Source organism: Dipodomys ordii, unplaced genomic scaffold (assembly GCF_000151885.1).
Source record: "Dipodomys ordii isolate 6190 unplaced genomic scaffold, Dord_2.0 Scaffold39, whole genome shotgun sequence".
Classification (NCBI taxonomy): domain Eukaryota; kingdom Metazoa; phylum Chordata; class Mammalia; order Rodentia; family Heteromyidae; genus Dipodomys; species Dipodomys ordii.
Genome location: NW_012267255.1, coordinates 9,876,635 through 9,903,097, shown reverse-complemented (window position 1 = coordinate 9,903,097; position 26,463 = coordinate 9,876,635).

Below are 26,463 nucleotides of genomic sequence, written 5' to 3'. Positions count from 1 at the left end.
CTATGTGACTTAAAAGAGAGGACGCAGCTCCAAGTTCAGAATGACACCCCCTATCCCCCACCCTACCCCCAGGAGCTCTGGCTCTGGCATATGAGATTTCTGGGTTAATTTGAAAAGATTTAGAAGGTTTAGATTGTACAAGTTCATCACCTACATGCTTTCCTTTTAAGGGCAAAAGAAATGGGGCATACTAGAAGAAGATACAGTTACTGAAGGAGAATATTTTGTCTCTGTCAACCTATATATTGAAAATACAAGCCGGGCACTGATGGCTCTTTCCTGTCATCAAGCTACTCAGAAGACTGAGATCTGAGAATCGAAGTTCAGAGTCAGCCCAGGCAGAAAAGTCCCCATGAGACTCTTATCTCCAATTAGCTACTCAAAACAACAGAAGCGGGCTCAAGTGGTAGAGCGCTAGCCTTGAACACAAAGAAGCTCAGGAACAATGCCAAGGCCCTGAGTTCAAACCCCACAATCAACAAAAAGAAAAAGAAAAAAGACTTGCCAGTCTGAGATTCTTCATCTAAGATCTTCAGTGTTCAATTCATTTCAATAAATATTCATTGTACCTATCATAGGTATTTGAATATGCAATACAGTTTACTAACACCTTATAAAAGAGAGAAAACACATGATTTCAAAAATCTATCTTTAAAATAGTCTCTTTTGGGAAATAAAGCTTAGCATATGACTAGAGAAAGGTATTATCTTGGCTCACAGAGAATAGCCTAGAACCTGACAATCAGGTCTGTATTAACTTACTCTAAGAAAATCATGCAAAGGACAGTATGATAAAAAAAAAAATAGAGTTGAAGTTCCTATCAGCCTAGAAAGTAAAATAATTGAAAGTAATTTGGGACAGCCATGCACAAAAATTAATTTTTAAACTAAGTGCATAGAGTGATTAATGTATTGATAAAAGCAAGTACAACTAGAGAGGGAAAGTGAGTAAATAAGTCATAATATTCAATGTACTTACATGAAAATCAATCCAGGGAACTTGAGGATATGGGTAGGGTTGGGAGATATGGGGGAAGAATTATGGAAGGGAGTAACATTGATCAAGATGCATTGTTCTCCTAAATTGGCATGTTGAATGGAAACCCCTTTGTACAACTACTTAAAGATAATTTTTAATGAAAATAAATTATTTAATTACAAGGTAAAAAACAAGCTCTGCAAGTTGTTGACCTAAAAGTATGCCCTTAACGAGGTAGACAGGACTTGAAAATAGACCATTGTGTAGCTCCTCACAGATCTCCACAATTCAGGCTGTTAACAAAATCAGTCTGACTTACTCTCTACCTGTAACAGACTGTGCTGGATTGTCTTTGTCTTTGTTAGAGATTTACACTTCCTTAGTCAGTCATTCCATGAGGGCATGTCCATTGCTCACTTACCATGTGCTAGAAGCAGGTCCAGGTACTGAGTCTATAGCTATGAATAACAAGATACCCAGACTCAAAGAGTCACGTCCCCAACAAAATCAAAATAAAGAACTCAAAAGGGCTTCCTTATATAAAGTGCAGAGAGACAAAAGATCCACATTTTCCCTTGTACATGGAAGCTAGCTTTAGCTCATAAACTTATAGGTAAATATGAAAATTATACAAATTATACAAATTTATTAACTGAAATGGCAGAGTCAGGGGAGAACTCACATAAAGTGTAATCCCTTAGGAAGTCAAAGTCAAAGTTCAGCAAAATAAAACACCAGAAAGTGGGTACTCCAAAGGGGTGGGGTGGGGCCAAGGGGAAAGAAGTAGATGAATGAAGAGAAGAAGAGAACACTGTCAAGAATCCAATGTATATCCTACAAAATTAAGAAGAGTGAAGGGAGGGGCAGGGAGGGAAGGGATAGGAGAGAATGTTGAAAGGGGAGACATTGATGAAGGGGTATAGTATTCTGCTAAATGGCAGTTCCTTTGTACAACTACTTAAAGATAATAAAAAAATAAAAATTCAAAAATAAAATATTCGCATTAGATGCTTTGCCAAATAAGATGAGTGAATGAACAAGCAGCAAAACAGAGTTGGAGTTTATATTCAGCTTTCTTTTAAAAAGCACCTTCAATGATACTGTTTAATGTCATGTAATCCATTCCCTTTTACTTCCCCTGCCAGATACTTGGAGGGTTGTTTTTTAAAAGGCTACAAGATATTCCCTGTCATGTGGTCCAAGCAAAGTGTCAGAATGTGTACTGTTGAAGGGAGAGGGGAAAAACCAAACAAATGACATTTTCAGATGGAGGAGTAGCCACAGCCTTTCCACTTCATTTTGTGTTTCTGCTCTCTTTGACTGGTCATGTGAATCAGAGTTTCTTGTTTTTCTACAGAATCCAGAGTTGTTTATGAATCCCCAAGATAAGCATATCTAATATTCTTTGGGAGATGTTACTAGCCCCATAAATTCAAATGATACAAACACATAGGGCTTTGCCAAACATGTATAAAACCAACATACATGTTAATGTCCACACAGAAAGCCCCAGAGAGAAATCCTTCAGAATTCCTTAACTACACCTACTTCAGTACTCATATTCAGAACGAAGAGTAGATACTTATTTGTTTCGAATGTACCAGGGGTGAACAAGGGATTTGAAAGGTGAGGGAGAGAATATTCTTATTGGGGATAAAATGGAAATTATTTACTCTAGCAATCCTCATTATCCTGTTGATTTCCATCCAACTGACACTAAGAGGTCCTCTTATCTCCCTTATACACCCTGCTCTGCTCTTACAATTCCCTATTCCCTTTGATTTCACGACAAAAAAAAATTTGCAAGTCTGAAACTTATATTTCACCTGAAATGTTAATATTCAAGCTCCATGGATTAAAAGGAAGGATGGGGACGGCCCCCCACCTTCAAATCAGCAGCCAGCCCTTTAGGAGGAGCATTTGACAAGCGCAACTGCGTGCCTGCTCACCAAGGATTATCACACTTACCCAATGTTGTGCTCATTGGCTTTTTCTCAAGAATGGTCATTTCCTGTAAAATTCTAAATTCAAGTTGACAAAGAATAAAGAAGAATTGCTCTTAGAAGTGTACCTGATTTTTTTTTTAATGAAGCCTGGTTTTGGTTTTTGTTATTGTTTTGGGTGTGGGTTTGTGGGCGAGTGCATGGGTCTATGTCGGGGTGGGTTGCACATGCACATGTGTGGATCGGGGGCTATCTGTGTCTGTGTTTGTATGTGTGTGCATGCACGCACTGCTGGTACCAAGGCTTGAACTCAGGGCCTGGGCACTATCCCTTAGCTCTTCACTCAAGGCTAGCTTTTGGCTTTAGCTTCTGGCTTTTTGGTGATTCATTGGAAATAGGAATCTCACAGACATTCCTGCTGGGACTGATTTTGAGCCCAGATCTTCAGATCTCAGCCTCTTGAGTATCTAGGATTACAGGAATAAGCCATCAACAGCTATGGGTTTTTTTTTCTTTTTTCTTCCTGAGGTTATAAATACAGCCGCTTGTGGTCTTTTGTTACAAACAGAACTTCCTGAAAAGAAAGATATCTCTTAGCACAGCAGGATTCTTGGGGCATGGGGAGGAAGATCCAGTCAAGAGTTTCAGTCTGCTAAAATAAGATCCTTAACTGCCCTGTGTTCGAGACCTCACCTAACCTACTACAAGTAATTTGAAATTTTTACTAACTTGGTTCCATGGCTCTCAGCATAGCAGTTCCTGTCGATGGTCCACAGCTCCCAAAAAAACCCATACCACATTTAAGTGCCAATTTGAAAGAGTTGATCTGGTTAGCAGCCCAGCCCAACAAATGCATTAACCATAAGATCCTAGGCCTTGGTTACTTGGTTGGTGAAATATTAAAAATTGGCTTAAAAATTCATCTCACATAGTTGTCCTCAAAAGCACTCAGCACAAGATCCAACACAGAGTAGGTGCTTGATAGATCCCTACCAAGGTCTTATTTTACCTCAAATATTTGGGCGAGAAAACACTAAATAAAGAGCAACCCTGCAAACACACAAGTTATTAGGAGCCTGTAATCCCTCAACCAAAACAAAATACAAACAGTGGTGGGTTGTTGGGTTGTTTTTTTTTTCAAATATGTGTGCAATACTAATTACATCCAAAGTACTCGCCTTCAATAATTTATCCAAAGGGGATTACACTTGTTGATACAGGCCTTGGGTCTAAATCAACCTGTCAACATGACTTTGATTCATTTCTAATTTGTATCCTTTGGAAAATAATCTAAAGAAGTTCTCCCTCAGGGGAAAAAAATCCTTGGGCAAAAATTACAGGGGACTTTTCTGTTATAACTGGGGACTTTCTCAGATGTGGATAGTAACCAAGAAGCCTCCATTAGTAGGTTCACACTATTCTCTTGCTGCCTTTATTTAAGTAATCCAAACAAACAAGGAGTCGCATCCTGAGATGCTTTCCTTGCAAAACCACGCCTCACCCTTGCTGCTGGAGCCAATATTGCCCTCGCCCAACCTGGAGACAAAGCAAAGTGCAAAGCATTTGAAGTGTTAGGAAGATTCCAGAGAGTGCCAGCCACCATTTCTGGCCACCCCGGAATGCAATATTTTCCCCAGACCAGACCACAATGACATCCACCACAGACATCCAAAAATAAACCAAACTATAAGACTCCTTAAAAAAAAAAAAAGAAAGAAAGAAAAGTCAACTTCATCCCCATTACTATCAAGTCAGACAGAATATGCAAAATCTGGGTGTCTCGATTACAACTTGTGAACCTCAGCGCCAGACAGACACAGGTTCAAGTCCATCGTAGCCAGTGTGATGAAGTCCATCAATGCTAATGTCCTCCAAACCTACCCCAAGGTGGGTGGCATGAAGAGGTGGAGGCCTGTGTTGCTAGAATCGTCTTCATCATCTTCAGTGTGGTTCTGCACGGGGCCTCCTGTGGCTGGTGAGCCTTCGGAGGTAACATTCCTTCCTGGCTTCCTCCGTGTACCCCACAGCCTCCCCGAGCCCACACGTGAGCCGTCTAACAAGGATTAGGAGGATCAGTGAGGCTGAGGATCACAGCAGAGTGGAGGTGCTCACAGGGACCAAACCCCTCAACCTTGGCTTCATTATCAGTTTCTCTAGCTGAACTAACCCAGCCCAGGCTTGTCAAGCATTCCCTTGCAAACACAAATCATTACCCAATAAACCACAGGCATCCAGACTGTCCACAACAGACAACGCTGAGGGTCAGAGCTAGCCAATCCCTGAGGCGTGGAGGAAAGACAGGAACGGCCAAGGCATCAATTATATAAACAGCTACTTGGAAGGAAGCATTAAGCAAGTGTTTTAGATTCTTCTTTAATTAGGATAAATAATTACTTCACTTTCATCTATCAGTGAGCTCCCAAACTCTCCCATGACCGTCTTCAAAATTCTAGCTAGAAACACACAAAGACCAGGGGAATAAACTAACTGCGTAGACTGTTAAAGCCACTTTATCTTTCCTGGATCCCTGCTTCACCACGTGTGCAGTGAGGAGATTGGACAAGAGAAGTCTCCAAGGCCCCTTCCAGGAGCGTGTTAGGCTGACATAATAGTTGCATCACCTGACTCTCCTCCTATTCTTTATTGGGATGCAGTGTAACACTTAAAGGCCTTCACTCTGGTTGTGGTGCTTCAAAAACCGTTTTGCAAAGGCAAACACTAAGACACACAATTCTGCAAGTATGCCAATCTCTTACCATGAAGAAGAGAAACAAATAGAAGGTTTAAAAATTCTCTTCCTTGGAAGTGTTGCTGTGCCCAGGTCCAGAGTTCAAGCCCCATGACGGACAAAAAAAAAAAAGCATACCTCATTTTATGGGCTGGGAAGGTGGCTCAGTGGTAGAGTGCTTGCCTTGCATGCATGAGGCCCTGGGTTCGATTCCTCATACCGCATAAACAGAAAAATCAAGTGGTGGAGCACTTGCCTTGAGCTGAAGAGCTGAGGGACAGCCCTCAGGCCCAGAGTTCAAGCCCCCCAACTGACAAAAAAAATCACTTCCTCCCTCCTTACCTCCCTCCCTCCCTCTCACTCTCAGGTGGGATTGAACTCAAGTCCTGGGTCCTGTCCCTTTGCATTTTTGCTCAAGGCTGGTGCTCTACCATGTGAGCTACAGTTCCACACCTGGCTTTTTGGTCATTAAGTAGATAAGAGTCTCATGCATTTCCCTCCTAGGCTGGATTCAAACGTCAGTCCTCAAATCTCAGCCTCCTGAGTAGCTAGGATGATAGATGTGAGACACTGGCTCCCACCCACTTCTAGTTCAAAGGATCTTTTTCTGATTCCTCCCTTCTAATTACCAATATCCAACCATAGCTACAAAACAGGACTTAATAGCTCAGGTGAGAGATCTTCCAGGTGCTCAAACAGCGGTACAGCAAACCAAGAATAGAGCTCCATGATATATCCAGGCACAGAGCAGATTTTCCAGAACATTGATTAAATAATTTTAAAAGACAGAGGTTAAAAGAGACTGTCTTTGCCTTGGAGGAGGCTTTCAGTCTAGCTGAAGCATCGCTGGAGTGATGTTTCTATCATTATATATAAAGTATCTTGCACATAGCTGGTATTATCTTTGGAGAAACAAGATCACTCGACAGCAATGAAGCACTCGATGGTGGTTTGGAACGCCAAAATCTAGCCTCAACCTACATGATAACCACTTACCCCAAAATACCAGCTGACTGACACCATCTCAAACTAGCCACTTGAGTCACAGCCAGAGTCTGAAGCAGACATCATCATGTAGAAGAAGGAGCAGAATCAAAATGAACTCCAAGATATGGAAACAAGAGGTTTTTCTTTGTTGTTTTTAATGTGTCGTTTGAAATTATTTCTTTTTTCTTTCACTTCCCCCTGGCCCCGGTTTATCCCCTGTTGTCATTATATTTGATTTTGGTGCCCTGTGTCTTGTATATACATTTACCTGATTTAGGGAAAGGAAGGGGAATAACAAAATGGTGAGACAAAAGACAAAGGGTGAACCAATGCAACAGTGAAATTCACAAGACACTACGCTGGAAATGAACTTTACAATTGTGGGGAGGGAAGTGGGGGAGAGGGAAAGAGGGAGAAAAATGAGGGAGGAGGTAACAATGTCTGACAAGAAATGTACTCATGGGGGGCTGGGAAGGTAGCTCAGTGGTAGAGCGCTTGCCTTGCATGCATGAGGTCCTGGGTTTGATTCCTCAGCACCACATAAGCAGAAAAATCCAGAAGTGGTGCTGCAGCTCCAGTGGTAGAGTGCTAGCCTTGAGCTGAAGAGCTGAGGGACAGTGCCCAGGCCCAGAGTTCAGGCCCCACGAGTGGCAAAAAAAAAAAAAAAGAAATGTACTCATTACCATACATATGTAAATGTGATCCCCTCTGTACATCACTTTGACAATAAAATAAAATTTTTAAAAATCATAATAAACTAAAAAAAAAAAACTTCCTGGGTACAGGGAGGGGTTTTTGAGCACCTTAGGTCTGTAATCCCAGATGCTCAGGAGGCTGAGATCTGGAGAACCAAGGTTCCAGGCTAGCCCAGGCCAAAAAAAAATGCCAGATAGCCAGCAAAAAATAGAGTGGGGATCATGACTGAAGCGGTAGAGCACCAGCCCAGCAATTGTAAGGCTCTGAAGTCACACCAGCACCACACAAAAAAGTACCCTAGTACTTTTCTGTGTATTCAAATAATAGTTAAGAGAAGGCATTTTCTTTGCTTATCAGACTGGTCTATACCATACCTTTAATTTCAAACTTGATATTCTTTTATTCAAAATTGAATTCATTGCGAGAGATGGGGGAAGAATAGTGGAAGGGGTGATAGTGATCAAGACACATTATACTCATAAGCTGACGTGTTGAACTAAGATTCCTTTGTTCCACTACTTACAGACAATTTTTAAAATGTCACCACTCTCCAGAGAATCGATCATCTCATAGTTCTGGTGGGGATGGTGATCCCGGGGATTGAACTCAGGGCCTCATGCTTGCGAGGCAGACTCTTTCATTGGAGTCACTCTTCTAGCCCTCCGCTATTTTTGAGGTAAGGTCTCTCCTGTTCCTGGGCTGGCCTCCTCCTGCTTCTCCCATCCCTGGGGAGGAAGGTGTTGTCCACTGCACCCCACTGTGCTTGCCCGGGAACTGAGGACAGCACCATACACAGCAACTGATTAAGACAGAGTCTCCCCAACATCTTGCTGCCCAGGCTGGCCTGAATGCAATTCCTTCATCATCCCTGCCTCCCACATCACTAGGATTACAGACATCAGCCACTGCACCCAGCTCACTTTTCTTTTTTGAGGACATCCCTCCATGATGTGGATGTCTCCAGTGCACAAGACCAACCTCTGAGCGACTTTGCCAGCATGGAACTGATGTCACCCACCATCACCCATACACCATGCTATCCTTCTTTTCAGAGAGAGAAACACCCATTCTCTCCCAGGCAGGCCTGAACTGCAACCAAGTGCCCATGCTGCTACTTCCACATTTCCAGCTGAAATTCATGACACCTCTATCGTAAGAGCCTTGACAAGGGTCCTGTGTTCTGGCCTTCTTAGCCTTGCTTTTATTTAGAAATAGGTTGTTTTACTCTTTTTCCATAGGGACATTCATGGTTCAATCTCTCGAAAGTGAGAATGCATGAACTTGGAAATAGTTGCATAAACTCTGAAATTGCAACACACATTACCATAGGAACATCACCTTCTCCATGAGAGCTTTGTCGCTTTTTTTTTTTTTTTTGGTCAGTCATGGGTCTTGAACTCTGGGCCTGGGCGCTGTCCCTCAGCTCCTCAGCTCAAGGCTAGCGCTCTATCACTTGAGCCACTGCGCCACTTTCGACTTTTTCTGCGTATGTGGTGCTGAGGAATCAAACCCAGGACCTCAGGCATGCAAGGCAAGCACTCTACCACAGAGCTACCTTCCCAGCCCCGCTTTTTGGTTTTCTGTTCTATGAAGCTCCTAAAAGAATCTAGAAAATCTAAGATGTCTAGAAATCTAGAAGAATCCTAGTAGAATCACAGGATAAATTTCCAGTATTTTCACTACTCAGGGCGGGAAGAGGGGAAAGACACTATACCTCAAGAAATACATCAAAAAGTTAACTAAAGTTTAATTGAAATCAGTTTGAAAGATATTTGATTAGAGTCATGAGGAAAAAGAATTGAACAATAATCTCAGCACAAAAATCTTCATTTATAAATTATAGTGTACTGACTTCCACTCTGTCTCTGATTCTGAGGAGACTAGACGCTCTCTTGGGGACTTTATGAATTGGGTGATGAGTGCTTTCAATTATCACTCAGACTCTCACTCTGAATCTTGATAATGAATCATTTATATTATCCTTCAGAAGAATTCCTCACCAAAGGATACTGAAGAATGATTACTGTTTTCCTACAATAAGAATCATAGTTTAAACCTATCATTGTGTGTGTGTGTGTGTGTGCACGCACCATCATGCACACGCACATGCGTGTGCATGTACCAATACTGGAGCTTGAAATCAAGGCCTAGACGCTGTCCTTCAGCTTTTCCACTCATGGTTAACATTTTACCAAATGAGCCACAGCTCCACTTTTGAATTTTGGGTGGTTGACTGGAGTTGAGAGTCTCACAGACTTTTCTGCTGTGGCTGGTTTTGAATCATAGTCCTTTAAACATAACATCTTTGTTCTTATTCAAAGATTATGCTGCAGCCAGGCGCTGGTGGCTCACGCCTGTAGTCCTAGCTACTTAGGAGGCTGAGATCTGAGGTCTGCAGTTCAAAGCCAGCCTGGACAGAAAAGTTCATGAGACCCATATCTCCAATAAACCACCAGAAAATCAGAAGTGGTGTTGTGGCTCAAGTGGTAGAACACTAGCCTTGAGCTGAAGAGCTGAGGGACAGCGCCCAAGCCCAGAGTTCAAGCCCCATGACTGACCCCACCCAAAAAAGTCATACTGCACCTGAAACTTGTTAGGATGCCTCAAATCTTTACTTAGCTTCCTTCTGCCAAAATTTCTGTTTGACCAGAGACTCAACATCGCTCATTTTCTCTTTCTCAAAACAGTAAATTTGGAGCTGTGTTTGGAAACACATACATAATCCTCAGTACCCAGGAGGCAGGAGGATCTCAAATTCAAGGTTAGCCTGGACTGCGTAGTGAGACCCTGTCTCCAAAAAAGTGCACAAATGTGTGGAGTGTAGAATTATGTCACCAACATGACATAGCTTTGACCCTCACAGATGAGGATGAAGAAGCATTTCATGTTCTTTTGTAGAAGCGTCTTCCTTTGTACACCACTTGTATTCGATAAAAACAAAGTTTCAGCCAGGCACCAGTAGCTCGCACCTGTAATCCTAGCTACTCAAGAGGCTGAGATCTGAGGGTTGTGATTTGAAGTCAACCCAGGCAAGAAAGTTCATGAGACTCTTATGTCCAATTAACTACCAAAAAAAGCCAGATGTGGAGCTGTGGCTCAAGTGGTAGAGTGCCAGCCTTGAGAGACAGACAGACAGACAGACAGACAGACAGGAAGGAAGGAAGAAAGGAAGAAAGAAAGAAAGAGAGGGGGAGGGAGGAAAGCAGGGAGGGAGAGAGGGAGAGGAGGGAGGAAGGGAGAGGAGGGAGGGAAATGAAAGGAAGGAAGGGAAAGGAAAGGAAAGGACAGAGGGAGGGAGAGAGAGAGGGAAGGGAGGGAGGGAAGATAGGAGAGGGGAGGGAGGGAGAAAGACCAAGAGCTAAAGTGGAAGGAAGGAAGGAAGAAGGGAAGGAAGGAAGGACTGTCGGTCAGGGACAGTGCCCATGCCCTGAGTTCAAGCCCCCAAAACAGCAAAAATAAAAAAGTTTCTTGTAATAAAGTCCTGGGAATACCCAACACTTACAGCTATCTCCAAGCACATAATTTTGCTAAACAAGAGCAAGTGTAACACATAATCACCAGAATCAGCAGGCCTTGCACACTGAGCTAACTTAGAAGGCAATGGGAAGATGTCACTCATTGCACAGTTTGTGGGGTTTCAACCTCTCTCCACACCTCTCATCCAATTCTCTTCGTGGTCAGGTATTATTATCCCCAATTACAGATGAAGAAAATGAGGGACAGTCGGGTTAATGATTCATCCACAGTTATGCAGCTAATGGACCAAGCTCTTACCCTTGACCTGAACAAAACAGCACAAGCACCAAGCAGCAAGGGCTCATCAGTGGTCTGCAGGAATGCAAATGACTTTCCCCAAGCATCCGTGGCCTCAAAACCTTGGCCTTCTAAAGCTCAAGTCTCCACCTCATCAAATTCTAAATGAATAGAAGAGATTGCTGACACCCAGAAAGGCAGTAAATGCAACATCACCAGGATAAAAAAAAAAGTCAATGTTAAAGGTACTAGCTGAGATAGACATCATTAAATTCTATATCAACAGCCATATTTAAATAGTAGACCAATTATTTATAGCTCACCAGAATCTCTGTATTTTTCCATCAAACATTTTTTTAAAAAAGACCTACATCAACTTAAGATAGAAAATAGAAGGATATACCCCCTTTATATCTGAGAGTCAATGTAAAGAGGAGAGAACCTCAACAACTCTGGAAAACACAACCAAAGCTTCCTCTTTCTAAACTTATTTAAAGCATATTTCAGGTAGAAGTAAATTTCTGGCTAATGTGATTCTAGATGATAATATTCTTGTCCAAATTCATCATCTGTCCTCTCTTCCTCACTCCATCCCCAAAAAAAACTCGATGGAAGCAGGCAGAGCACGCACAGCCCACTGCCAGGAAGAAAATGTAGAGTAAGCAGATCCAAGACCCCCAGAATCTGAAAGATGCCACAGCATTTTTCCTTGGAGAGCCGCCTTTCAGTTTGTAGAAGGTAAACCTTAGAGAGATGCCCAGGAGTCTTGGATAGAATTCCTTTTTTTATTCTCCTTTTCCTCATTTCACCTGCCTCCCATGTTCCAGTGCAATTCTACTTTTGCATCCCCTGCTCTGAACCTTCCCTCCCACAAACAAGGCATGGCAGAATAAAGGATGTATAGAGAACATGAAAAAATCTTGCCAGGTATCCCTAAAGACAAGTGAATCCCTTCCAAAGCAATGATATATGCATGCCAAGTGCTGGTGGCTCATACCTGTAATCCTAGCTACTGAGGAGGCTGAGTTCTAAGGATCATGATTCAAAGCCAGCATGGGCAGGAAAGTCCATGAGACTCTTGTCTCCAATTAACCAGCAAAGAAGCCAGAAGTGGTGATGTGGGTCAAAGTGATAAGAGCACTAGTCATGAGCAAAACAAAAACCTCAGGGATAGCATCCAGGCCCTGAATTCAAGCCCCACAACTAAATAAATAAATTAAAGGCAGTGCCTACAGGATATTTTCCACTCCTACTCTTCTTCCATGATGGTCTTTCCTTCTGGAAGAGATATTTGAAATAGGTATACCTTTTTTGTTTTCTCAGTCATAAACTACAGCTACGTCATTTTTCTATTGATGATCCCCACCGATATCCATTGTCTGTTTATTTACTAAATTCCTGTACCTGCTATAAATAGCACACTGTGTTCAGGCCTCTCTGAGGTCCGTGGTTGGGTTGATTTGAGGTTGGGTTTGTTCTGAACTACCCTAAGCAATGAGAACTCACAGGATTCTGCCTTCACAGGGTTCCATTGCACGTAACAGTCATACTCATATTCATTGATACTCATTTTGACCAAATTAGAGTTCAAAAGGGTCTGAACACATCTCCAAATATGGTGCCCTTCTTTAAAACTGAAATGAATAGAAAACATAATCTGTGCGTGTGCAACCGCCCAGGGTTCTTCGTTCACATGTATCTGCAAGAAGGGAATTCAGCTGTTCACCCGGTCACCCAAACAAGAATCCCTTATACATGTGCGCTATTTGCTGGGCAGTGTGCAAAGAACTGGAGGCGGCCCGGGTTCCTGCTCTTAAAGTACTTCTGCTCTAGTGATGGATGAGTATAGAGAGAATAGAACATACAGATTAGCTGATTGCTAAAAAGTGAGATGATCTCATCCATGCAGATGATTATGGGGGCATTTTCAGGAGAAGACAGCAGCGGAGTCCTGATGAAGGACCGCATTGCGCATGTCCATGGCATCCAAGGGTGGCGCTGAGTGCAAGGCCCACAAGAGCTAGTTATGTCAGGTACAGAATTATTTTATTCTGAAAGGATTTAGAAGCTTCTGGCAGAAGAAGGGGGCATGATGAGGATGAGGGCAAGAGACTGATGGAGGATAATTCCAGATGCCTGGCTTGGTGGGTGATGGTTCCATTCATAGAGATGAAGACAACTTTCCCAGTTTCTTGCTCATTGTATGGTGACATGCTTGTCCCTGTGGGGCCCTAGGGTATTCTCTCATCTTTCTAGTAAACTTCCTGTGAAGGGAGTATATTCACAACCTTTTGGCATTGTTAGAGCACCAAAGAAACATGAGGTGGCCGTCCACCCTAGCACTGTATTCCTAGCACTGTCATCCAGCCCTGGGAAGCATGAAGAAGGCCGGCATCCACAGCCCAGTGTTTATAGTAAGGATAAGAATAATAGCGACCACATAGTAACACGAAGCCACATTGTTCCAGGTGATTAGACCCTGGGCATGAGATGTATTACTTGGCACACTGGACTCAGTACCTGCACACACCTACATTGCCCTCTGGTATCAAGTACTTCACAGAAAGCCCAAATCAAGGACAAGCATTGTCTACTGGACGGGCAAAATTGTCTCTCATGGGTAAGATTACTAAGAGATGAACTTAAAGTCTTCTGCTTGGGGGCAAACAAACTTCTCCAATGCAACGTGTTATCAACCGGTTAACCTCCCAGTCGTTAGCTTGAAGGCTATGGTTCAGAGACACCACCATTCTGCAGAGCAAGAGTTCCATTTGATGTCATCAGCTTAAGGGCAATGGAGAGTCTAAACCCAATAAATGCAAGTCGCTCTGGGGTAGATAGAATCTCTGTGCTGTTCCACAAGATTCCGTCATCTGTCTTCCTCTCCAAGGCAATCTCCGTGGGAGCTTCAATAATATGGAATTGTTAGCCATCTCTTCTTTCTCACCAACTTCCACCACTGGTAGTTTCATGCCTATAAAAATCTGGCTATGATCCATCAGAAAGAATGACATTGCCCCATTTGTTAGGAAATGGAAAAACTTGGAAAAAATTATATTAAGTGAAGTAAGCCAGGCCCAAAGAAACATAGGTCCCATGGTTTCCCTTATTTGCAATATCTAGTATATGTATGAGTCAAGCGGAAAAGGTCAGATAATGTGATGTCAGGAAAATGAACCTTTAGATATGTATTTTAATGTTTTTTCTTCCATGCATGTGTTTCTAATGCATTTATAAGATTATCTCTTTGTTGCTTTGTATGTCCCTCCCCCACAGTATAACCCCTGCTTTCACTATATTTGATGTCAGTATAACTTGTGGAGGAGATGGGAAAAACCAGTTGTTTAAGGATACAGGTGGATCTGATGCAACAATGAGAAGTACAAGTTGTCATGTCCAAAACGAGCTTTACAACGTCGGTGGGGGGGGAGGGGGGGGGGGGAGGGGGGAAGGAGAAGGATTGGGATGGGGGGGAGGGGGGAGTCTGGGAAGGGATGGGAAGGGTAAACAAAGGAGGAGGCTGCAATGCCTGGTAAGAAATGTACGCATTATCCTGCCCATGCAATTGTAACCCCTCTGTACAGTATGTTCACAAATAAAATAAAATTAAATTAAAAAAAAAATCTGGCTATGAAAACCATTAAGGGAAACCCAGAACGGACAAGCATTGCAAAAGAAGAGCTCCATTCCTAAATGAGAAGTGAAAAGCAAAGCATTCATTACCTGTCTGGCATTGCTGAAATGCTAGATCTCTCTTACTCGGTAGTTAACCAATCATTGTCAAGGCAAAACTTCTGGGAGAAATCCAACACATTTCAATAAGAGATAGCTAAAAAGGGGGCCATGGATTGCACCCTATCATGGAAGAAGTATATTTTAAGGTATTAAGTATAAGACAAGTTATTCAAATCAATCATGAATAAAGAAACAGATATCTTACAATTAAAACCCCAAACTCAAAGACTTAGAGGAGTGAACTTATTTTCTTATTAAACCCTGTGATCTGTAATATAAATTGTCAATTTCCTAAAGATTAACAAAATCAACATTAATCACAATCAAAACATTGATTCTGAATATGCTTAAGTATTTAATGTTGATTAGAAACTAGGAGAAAGTACATTATTCTACTTATGGATTAGCATCTTCCCACTTCTGTAAATATTGACATCCATAAGAGTATCAGGAAGGAATGTCAAACAGTTCGCTAATAATTTTTCAAAGTCTCAGAAAAGTAGCATTTTTGACTGGCCCCAGGAGAAGAAAACATCATGAAAATCGTTTCAAAACATACAATCAATTCTCTCTCCACAAGAAATTCCTTTGTTTCAACAATGGCAGTTTTTCTTAATTCCTTTTTCCTCAGGCTAGGAATTGTCCCAGTTCCTTTTCTTTCTCCTCTGCCTTTGCTCCCTCTCAGATTCCACTCTCCATGAAAGGAATTGGGGGAGAAAAAAAGAAAGAAAGAAAGAAATCTAGATTCAACCACCAAGGCATCTTCAAGAAGGGTCGTGAATTAGACCAGGGGAACTTCTCCTCACCCCTGACCCTGCTTTCTCAGTCAGCACATTTCCTCCACCTGCATGCCCACAGGACTCTCTCTTTATCAGTGAGACCCAACAAGTCTGCAGAGAATGTCTTAGAGCATGAGGTAATCGGCACAGACATCTTCTAGAATGCAGAGTGCTCTTGCCAGCTACATAATCAAGTCTTTATTTCATAAAAGTGGCACTAGTATTTGTGAATGCCTTGCGGTTTTATTGGTCTTAGTCTATTCACTGTAAATGCCAATTGCATACATGTTCGATGTAACTGTCCGTCAACCTGACTTGTCACCTGTTCTTTACTCATGGTCAGTGTTTTTGTTGTGGTAAAATACATATTGCATAAAGTTTACCACCATGACCGTTTTTAAGTGTTACATTTCTGTGTACTAAACCCATCATAATCTTGTACAATCATCACCCCCCATCCATTTCCATTATTCTTTTCATTTAAGGGAAGCTGAAAGTACATCCATTATATAGTCATTTCCCCTGTCTCCAGGATCAAGAAACTACCATTTCACTGCTGACCCTATGATTTTGACTCTTTTCAGTAGAATCATTGAATGTCTATCCTTTGGTACTGACTTAACTCAAAGGGTCATCCATAAAGTGTATGTCAGAATTACTTTCTTTTTTAAGGCTGAGTAGTATTCCATGAAATGTCTGTTTTATCTCCTTATTCATCCTTGATGGGCAAGTTAGAGTTCTAAATTTTAGCTGTTGTAAATAATGCAAATGTAAATGGGTATGCAACTCTTTTCAAGGATCTGCTTTCAGTTCTTTTGGCTAGTATGCCCAGAGTTGGAATTGCTGAATCATATGACATTTCTATTTGTAATTTTTTAAGAACACTGAAAGAGCCAATGTGCGTGGCTGGCCTTCAGCTCTACCATGCTGTGCAGCCCTGTACCTGACAACTGAGTCAGCAAAGACCACGCCCACTCCTCTTACCCTCCCCACACACACACACACACAAACCCCCTCTTATAGATGCCCAGAACTTAAATAAAGTGTCCTGGGAGAAAGTGAAGAGGTGTCACGTGTACACTTAAAGAAGTCAGGTGTGCTGAATTCAGAGGAGGCGTCGGGGTCTGTGTCCACCATCTGTCTTCTGCTCAAGTTCTCAGAACTGGCCAACTGTTAAGCATTGTGAAGTCTCAGGCCAGATCCAAGGAAAGACGGTGGCTTCCAATGCTTTCCTCAGTGGCCCTCTTGAGCTGGAAGTTCCTTGTGATTCCTTGACTGTCAATTTGTTTCTAGATCACCACCAAGTCTCTCCAGCTGCTCCCGGGAAGACTTTCTTTGACTACCTAATAATGAAATCCAAAGGCTTTCCTTTCTCCCGCTCTTCTCCTTGGTCTCCTAAATTCTTGTTCACTGGACTTTTTCAATCTTCCCCCAAATATAGATTTTTCTTCCAAGTTTTTTTTTTTTTGAATCCGGTCGTGGGGCCTGAACTCTGGGCTTGGGTGCTGTCCCTCAGCTCTTCAGCTCAAGGCTAGCACTCTACCACTTGAGCCACAGCGCCACTTCCGGCTTTTTTTCTTTTTGCTTATGTGGTGCTGAGGAATCGAACCCAGGGCCTCATACATGCAAGGCAAGCATTCTACCACTGAGCCACCTTCCCAGCCCCTTCCAAGTTTTTTTTTTTTTTGCCCTTTCCTTTCTTTAAATTATCTCCCCAATCCATTCCATGGATTCTTAAGGCATAAACTGTTTCAGCATCTCTAAATCTTTTTCCTTTCTCACCTCATCTTACCTGGAGTACATTCACGAATACCCGATTTCCATATGGATCACATTCACAGGTGATGAGAGGTAGAACACAACACTGTGAGGAAGAATTTGCTTGTGTTTCCAAACATCGGAAATATTTGTGAAAGCCACACCAATATAGAACTTCTCAGAGCCTTTAGTGGGCCAATTGGAATTGTTCTTATGAACTCCCAGTAGGTGTGAAGCTTTCTTCAAACTTACATGACCACAAAACACAACCTGCACAGGGCCCTTCAAAGGACACCCAACAACTGATTTCATACTCACCAGTGTTTCTCTGATTTTTAGGTACAGATGGGTCATCTGGCATGGTGTGGAAATGCAGGCTTCCTAGGTCTGAAATGAAGTGTTGCTTTTTTATTTATATTTAAATTAACTTCTTACACCAACATGTAACAACATAAAAATTAGCCAGGTACTGGTAGCTCCTGCCTTGTAATCAGTCCTAGCTACTTGAGAGGCTGAGAACTGAAGATGGTGGCTCAAAGCCAGTCCAGGCAGAAAAGTCTCTGAGATACCATTTCCAAAATAACTAGCAAAAAGCCACGCTGGAGTGTGGCTCAAGTGGTAGAGCACCAGCAGAGCCAAGTAAGCTCAAGATCTTGAGTTCAGAGAGCTCGAACCTCAGCTCCACCTCATTTTTGTTCAAACTAGCAAAAACAAAATAAAAATAAATATTGTACATTTTTCTGGAGCAACTGTATTTCCAGAGATTCTGCATTTTTTATAAGCTTCCTAGAGTTGCTGACACAGGTGGCCTTGGAACACACCAAGTATCACCTGCTAAGACAGTCTTTATTTCTACTAGTTGTTTCTTTCCATCTCCTACCTCAGTGAAATGGGGTTATCACCATCCATGCAATTGCTCAACTGCAAATCCCTTTTGTCTATTTTTTTCCTCTCCTCCCTTCTAGTCCAACTTGTGGCCAGGTTATATCTGTGTCTTGAATCCAGTTTACCATCCTCATCTCCATTCCCATTCTCCTGGTTAAGAGACTTGGTGTTTTCGTGTGGACTGTCAGTAGCCTCCTAACATACCTTATTGCCTTTGAATTTCATCCTTGCCGCTCAGTCATCACCACCCATTAAAATTGACATGCACCTACTTCCTACCCTCCAAACAAAAGCCCAACTGCTCTGCATTGAGACCTGCCAATCTCAGAACTTTTTTTCCTTAGTTCTTAGTTTTGCTGCCCACAACGTAACATATGCTGTGCTCACGTTGGGCTGCTCTCTCTGTCCTGACCACACCAGGTATGTTCTTAGCTCCCAACATTGTCCACATTCCTCCCTGACCACCAGTGTGTTTCTCCTCCCTTCTTCCCAATGAGCAAACCCTGTTAAGAATGTCTCCCTCTTCAAGGTGTAGGTCAAATACCACCTCCAATTAGAACTGATGTCTAACCTACTTTCCCATAGCATTTTTGTCTGGAACTGTTTCCAGTACTATTCATACTGTGTACCAACACAGTATCCCCTGCAGAGCAGAAATTACTCATGACACAGCCTTGGTTTGTTTGTTTTAAAAATTGTCAGACATTTTTGATGAGTGAGTATTGGGTAGGAGAGACTCACCTGGCGATGGATGTATTCTTCCCAAGTATAGAAAGCAGTGAAGAAGTACAGATTACTCAAAGACAATATCAGGAATGCTGAGCTCAAATTTTATGGGCAACAAATCCCAGCATATAATTTTTTTTGGTCAGTCGTAGGGCCTGAACTTTGCCTGGGCACTGTCCCTCAGCTCTTCAGCTCAAGGCTAGCACTCTACCACTTGAGCCACAGTGCCACTTCCGACATTTTTCTGCTTATATGGTGCTGAGGAATCCAATCCAGGGCTTCAGGCATGCAAGGCAAGCGCTCTACCACTGAGTCACCTTCCCAGCCCCACTGCATATAATTTTTAGCAAGAAACTTTTAGCAAATCTTGACAGGCTATGGTGTGAGATCCACTGCCTAGAACTCCCCGTGGATGGTTCACTGGACCTGCCTGTGCTGGCCATGGTATTGACCTATTTGAGAGAGAAATTCTCCTGATCAAAGTTGAAAACCCTGTGAAGCCCTGAAAAAAGATTGCAATTTTAGCAGCCATAAAGAGCAAAACTAATATCATAAAAATAAAAGATTTGGAGACACCTTTGAGCAGAAAACTAACTGTTCAACCTGTAGTAATCATTCTTTTTCCACATTCCCTGGCCACCGACAACTTAAAGTAGACACCTGCTAACTTATTTCAGTAAAGATGCCACAGTTTTCTGTGGTAGAAGGGGTTTGAGAGGGGGTTTCTGGAAGGAGGTTGTTTTGTTTTGTTTTATATTCTTCCTTTTAATTTCCATTCAGTATTTAAAACCAACTGATTCCAGAGTCAGGATAGAAATTACCCATGCCTTGCCACTCATCTCCACACAAAACCAAAAGCCATCTTTGATGAATATGAGAGCCAAGGGAAAGTTAAATTTGTCACTTTCTTTACTTACACTGCCCACTTTCAGAGTTTCACAAAATTAAAAAAAAATCCACATAATTAGTTTAGCTTTACCTCCCCTCCAAAAAAAATTGAATGACAAGGTCAGTCTCCCAACCTTTCTGCAAATTAGAGAAGATTGCCATAAATTGCACAATATAATGAAACACCAATTTGCATATTTGCTGCTATATTAAAAGGGATCAGTTTTAGCTCACAAAGCAGAACAAACAAAAACATGCATTTTAATAACTCAAATTACTCCCAGGAAGTGACCCTCAGCAGAAAGCCTGATTATCACTACTTAATTAGAAGCCTTGGAAATCTAAATCCTCCTTTAAATCCTATTCTGGGTACAGTGAAAGATGAAGCCATGAGTTTTGTCTAAGATTCAATATTTACTCTTTACTAATATGTTTGCTGGAGAGACTTCCCAAGCATTATAAAGACATGCAAGGGGGGGAATTTTTTAATATTCCAAGAAAGAATGCACAAAAACCTGCGTTGGCTTGCAGGTGCAAGGCAATTAACAAGCTGGCATTTACAGTACTTTTAATTAATTAATTAAAAATGCAAAGCTGACTTTCATTTCTTTAAATGTTTGAACATTTTATCCATCAATAATAAAGGCACTACATTGCTGCTGGGTGCCAACATCTGGGAAATGGAAAAAGTTGATCCAGTGTGGAAGTCTGTGAAGAAAGGTTTGGAATTTGCTACTACTGCACCATCTCCTCCCTAGCACTCGCCCCACCTCCAAGAGAGTACTGAACTTAGTATCAAATGAGAGGGAGAATGGTTGGCTCTCTTCACATGAAGAGATTCCAAATGACACACGAAATATTTGATGGAATTGAGATGAAAAGAAAACTGAACTACAATTATGTTCACCATGAAGGACTTGAGGTTCTGTTTCCTTAGGGGAACAGAGTTGTTTGGAATGAAACCAGGTACCTCCATCTTGTTTATAAAGGTTAAAAACATTATTAGCAGAGGGAATTTGAGTAATTTGCCAAAAAGAACTGGGTAATGGCTTCTAACATAATGTTACTGTGACTAATTTTCCAGCTGGGCGCCGCTGGCTCAAACAAGGACGTGGTTTGTCCCAATGAACACATTTTTGGTCAGTACCTAGTCAAGAAAAAAAAATTTTTTTAAACCAACACCATTAATGTACTTAATTAAAACATAAATACTACCGTGCTACCTCAGTAGGCATTCACTCAGCTGGAACTAACTGTATTTGCTTAATCTACAATTTTAGATGTATTAGCAAAAATAAATGTTGGTGAATGTAAGAGCCTGATTACATATCTTGGGTAAATTGGTGATAATGAGTCAAGAGACTTTGTGTTCATTCACATATATTAGAATAAGAATCATTATGAAATTAAAGCTAAGATTAATCCTGCTAATGACACCACCGAGCATGTGGGAGTAAGCTAACCCAGATGTCAGATTCACTGAGCTACTGTGCCGCTATTTGATAGAGTAACCCTTGAAGTGTTCTTCGAAGGCAGATAGCTGCTACCCCCCTACCAGTCCCTGCACTTGAAATGCAAATGAGTGACAAGATAGTCTAATAATGAGAGCAGATTCTAGCAGTAAAGAAAATGAATAAATTAAAAAAAAACCACTCTGCACCACTGACAAGAACAAGCAGCAGGCACCCTGATGTCCTCAATTAGGGTGGATGACATCTACTGAGCATTTCTTTCTAATAAAGCCCTCACTCGGTATTCCAAAGCACACGATTCTAACACTGTTAACATTTTAATGTCCTGGGCGTGCGTGGTAACATTAATTACAAGATGATTGGGAAGACTTCCGAATCTCTTTTATGTCTTCGGGAGAAGAGAACACAGCGTCTCAGCTTTGATATCATAAATAAAATGGGAATGCCTGCCAAGCATGAAAGCTACCCGGAAGTCCCTGGCATCTGTGAGGTTAGCCTGAGCCTCTGTAGCCAGGCAGAGAGTCCTCTGGGCATTGATGGGGAAAGTGGGGGGGAGGTGGTCAGGAGCTGCGTTTGTTGGCAGGAAGCTGTGGTGTCTCTCAAGGAGAATTTTTTTCCCCCTGATGCTAAAGGTGAATTTTTTTGTTACTGTTTTTAATTCCTAATGAGCTTCAAGTCCAATTAATAGTTTTCTAAGCACAGTTTGCCTTCTTAATAGTTATTTTTATGAGCTTTGGCAAATGTCACCAGGGCTGTCTTGTTTGTTGTCTGGAAGACACAGAGAGTTTCTCTCCTTAATCAACAGATTGATAAAGTGCTGGCACTTCAGGGGGACTTAGGTGGAGAGAGGGGTGGGTGACAGGGACAGGAGAAATGTGTTGGGCTCTCTGTTATATAACATCCAGAAAATGAAGTAGAGGCAGAGAGAGATTTATAAGTTATTTAACATCTGAGAAGAATCAGAAGCAGGATTTGAACTTCTGAGCCATACTTCTTCCCCCTTTCCAGCGGTGTGTGAGACCTGAGGGCTGTTCACAGATGATTTGGATCTCCTCTCCCAATGCACGGGCTGAGGATCTGATTCCTTGCCTTTCCTGCGTGGGATAACAAGTATCAGTCTCAGCCAGAATCCGAAGGTGATTTGATACAGTGCTCACAACCCTAAGAATGGACTGGGAGTGCAAAAGAAAAGGAAAGAAAAAAAAAACAAAAAACAAAAAACATTACCATTGATGTCTCCGAGACTCTGAGGAGACCGGTTACTGTAACACAGCACCGCCTACCCTGACAAATAAAACACCACAGAATGCCAAAACTGCCAGCTTTGAACATGGAAACCCTTTGCTGGCCTCAGGGATGGGTGAAGGAAGGATGAGAAAAATAAGGGCCAGGGAAGGGATGACTCAAAATAGGGCCCAAGAACTCTTAGGCTGGGAGAAAGAGATGGCAGTTTGATAAGCCCTAGTAGGCATCCTGTGCATCATAATACGTGTGACTAGCTCCCCCTAGAGGTGCAAGTGCCCAGCCTGAGCTTCAGAACTGCTGGCCTTGATTTTGGTTTTTTTGGTTTTTTGGTTTTTTGTTTTCCTAGCCCTAGACACTGGCTCCCACTTGTCTTTCAGATAAACCCCGATTTGCAGGGCATGCTGGGTAAGGAGCTCACTCCTGCAGCCAGTGAACACACAGGTTCAGACCTACAAAGAGCTTGCTCACCCAAAGTATCAGGAGCCATTCACCAGAAAAATCTATTAGAGCACTTGGCTTTAAATCAAAATTAATTCACAATAGGACAGATGATTATTGCTAGACCCGTGTGAAATGATGTTACATGGTCATGAACAAAGATCTTTTAAACAAATGTGGAAAAGAAGGAGGGGGAAGACAGAAGATGCTTCTGGCTTTTCCTAATTGAGTTGCTGTGATTTGCTGTACCCAAGAAAGGAATATTAGAAGAAAAGAGAAAAAAAGACACATGGACCCGAGGACATACACTCATCTGTGAAAGAGTCTAGCCCGCTTTCTTTCTTGCATCTTTTTTCCTAGCTCTTGCTGAACACAATGAAAACGTTTAATTCTCTGATGCCAGTTCTTCCTTTTCAAGGGGATATCTAGCCATACATAGATGGCTGGAGTCCCAGCCAAACAGGGGGATCGTGGTTCCCATATCTGCAGAGCTGGTGCACAAGTCAGAACACCTGCAGGGCTCAAGTCATTAAAACCCTCCTTCACAGGACCAGAATGAGCATCACCTGCCCGTGCTGTATCCCCCTCTCTCACTACCCCCGGGGCAACTGCCCCATGGCTGGGTTTTCCCAGAGGGTGAGGGGCGTTAAGAGAAGGTTCTGTGAGTCAATGGGCCCCTTTCCTTGGTAGCCCAAGGATGAGGAATAGGAAGAGTGGTGAGACTTATAAAGCATGATCCTTGATTAGGAACACAAAGGGGAATGCAAAGCTGCTTAGCCCTGTCTGAAGCTGTCGAGGTAAGCTACGATTCAATACACGGCCCTGCTCCGGCCTTGTACCTCCCCCGTGAGAGGGATGGATGGCAAAAATCTGTGTGGACTCTGGGGAAAATGTGGTGCGTGGTCCGGCCGTGAGATTTCACTCTCCGATGCGCATGCCACTTCCTCCTCTGAGAGAGTACTTGACGCAGGGGCTTCGTGGACGGCTACTCGGCCTTCAAGACACAACTCGAGGGTCTGCCAGAGCCTCCTCAGACCACTGGGCTAGAGATGGGCAGCCCACCCTGGCCCTAGGCCTCTCTCAAATCCCTATTCGCTGCAAAGGCCCAGGGGATGAAAGGGTGTTGGTTTCTCCAACTCCTGGTACCGAGGTTGGCCTACAGGAGGAACTGCACACCTCCTTGCTAGAAGACATGCTTGAATTGCCGTCGTGAGAAGGAGAAGCGAGATGCTGGGCGATCTTGAAAGACGAATGGTACTCCCTGTTTTCTTATTAGGCACTTAAGGACTGGTTCAACTATTTCTTCTGACAAACAGGTAAATACTCTCTCCCTTTCCTGAGACTTCCCCATCATTTTCAGACCTTCCCAGACCCTTTTTTCAGTTTCTTAATAAGGCATCCACATAAGCCTCATCCAATTAGCATGATTTTGTGCCCATCTGTGGCAGGATGACAGAGGAATCAATGAAGACAAAGCCTGGATGTCTCCATTCTCCTGACCAAGGGGACGCCTGGGTGCACTACACAAAATAACTCGCAGAAACATCCTTTAAAGACAGGCATTGCCATTTGTTTCACCTTTGGTCTTGAGAGAAAAGAAAATAGAAAGATACTCTGTTTCTTCTCAATCTAATATTGACCACTTCTTTGTAAATCTTCTTGGTCCCGAGTCTTTGAATTGATCTATTGTGGGACCACTTGGTGCCAAGTACCATGATAGGCATTTTAAAGGCTCAAGAAACTTAGTCTGGTGAGAAGAAGTTGTTATAAAAGTTGCTTAAGAAATAAATACTATGGAAACGGAGGTGGGGCTCAACTGGTAGGGTGCCAGCCTCCAGTGAAAAAGGCTAGGCAGGAGCAGGAGGCCATGAGTTCAAGCCCTCCATACTGGAGGAGGAGGAGGAGGAGGAAGAAGAAGAAAGTGGGGAAGGAGCAGGGGAAAGGAAGAAGATGGCCACAAGGTGGATGAGGAAGAGGGGGAGGAGGTGGCAGAGGGGAAAGAGGGAGAGGAGGAGGAGGAAGGGAGGAGGGGGAGGAGAGGAGGAGGAAGGAAGGAAGGAAAGAGAGGAAGGGAGAGGAAGGGAGGGAAAGAGAGAGAGAGAGAAAGAAAGAGAGAGAGAGGGAGGGAGGGGAGAGGAAGGAAGGAAGGAAGGAAGGAAGGAAGGAAGAAAGGAAGGAAGGAAGGAGAGAGCAAGAGAGAACAAGAGCAAGAGAGAGGAAGAGAGAGGAAGAGAGACAACACGCTGCCGTCCTATGGTAGCAGGATACAGAAGAGGGTCAAATTGATCCTTGCACTTAGCTGCAAGGAAAAGCACATGAGAAAGACCAGGCAGACAAGAAAGAATGAACCAATGTGAGAGCTCCAGAGGGCTTCCGAGAACCCTAACATGCCTGGGAGCCTGCTGTGGGAGCGGCAGCCGTGGAATGGACGCTTCAAGGGAGGCTGAGCTGGGCGTCCGTCGTGAGTCATGCTGAACTCTGACTCCTGACCCTGGAGACCCCTTAATGTGTGCAGGAAGGGGTGACAATGCCAATCAGGTTTTGAAAGCATCTTTTTCAAGGTCATTGAGGAGAGGACATCCTGAAAGATCATTTGGAGTTTTGTTTTGTTTTTTGCTTTGTTTTTACAGAAGCCCTCAATAAATAAATCATTGAGGCTTGATTCTTTTTCTAATTGAAATGAGAACATCTAGGAAACAGTCTTATTCCACAGAAAATGTCTACGATATATGGGATCAAAAGTGACTGGAAATATTTCAGTATTTGAAGGAATGCCAGTCATTTAGCTTAAAAAAAAAAGATGCAAACACTGGGCAACCTCTCTGTCAGTGGCAGATGGAGTCCCACAGTTGAACAAAGTGAGAAGAAAAATAGTTTGATATTTAAAAACAAAAACAAAACTAAAGCTGTAGTCCTAACTACTTAGGAGGCTGAAATCTGAAGATTGTGGGTCAAAGCCAGCTCTGGCATGAAATTTCATGAGACTTTATTTCCACTGGTCTTGAATAAAAGAAGCTCAGGGACAGTGCTCAGTTCCTCAGTTCAAGCCCCAGGACCCGGGAAGGAGGAGAGGGAGGGTCTGTATCAATACAGACCAAGACCTAGTTCAGATAATGGAAGGCTCCTCACCATCAATTCCTGAGGTTTAATTTAGGCTTAATTTAAGAAGCGCTTACACAAATACCTCAATTTCTTTTAATTCCCTTTCATGAACCTGCGATCTATTTATCTATTTTTTTCTGCCAGTCCTGGGGCTTGAACTCTGGGCCTGGGCACTGTCCCTCAGCTCTTCAGCTCAAGGCCAGCTCTCTACCACTTGAGCCACAGAACCACTTCCAGAAACTTTTTTTAGTAATTAATTTATTGTATTGTTATTATAGAGGTGATATACAGAAGGATTGCAATTACATGAGTCAGGTAATGAGTACATTTCCTTTGGTACAGTGATTTC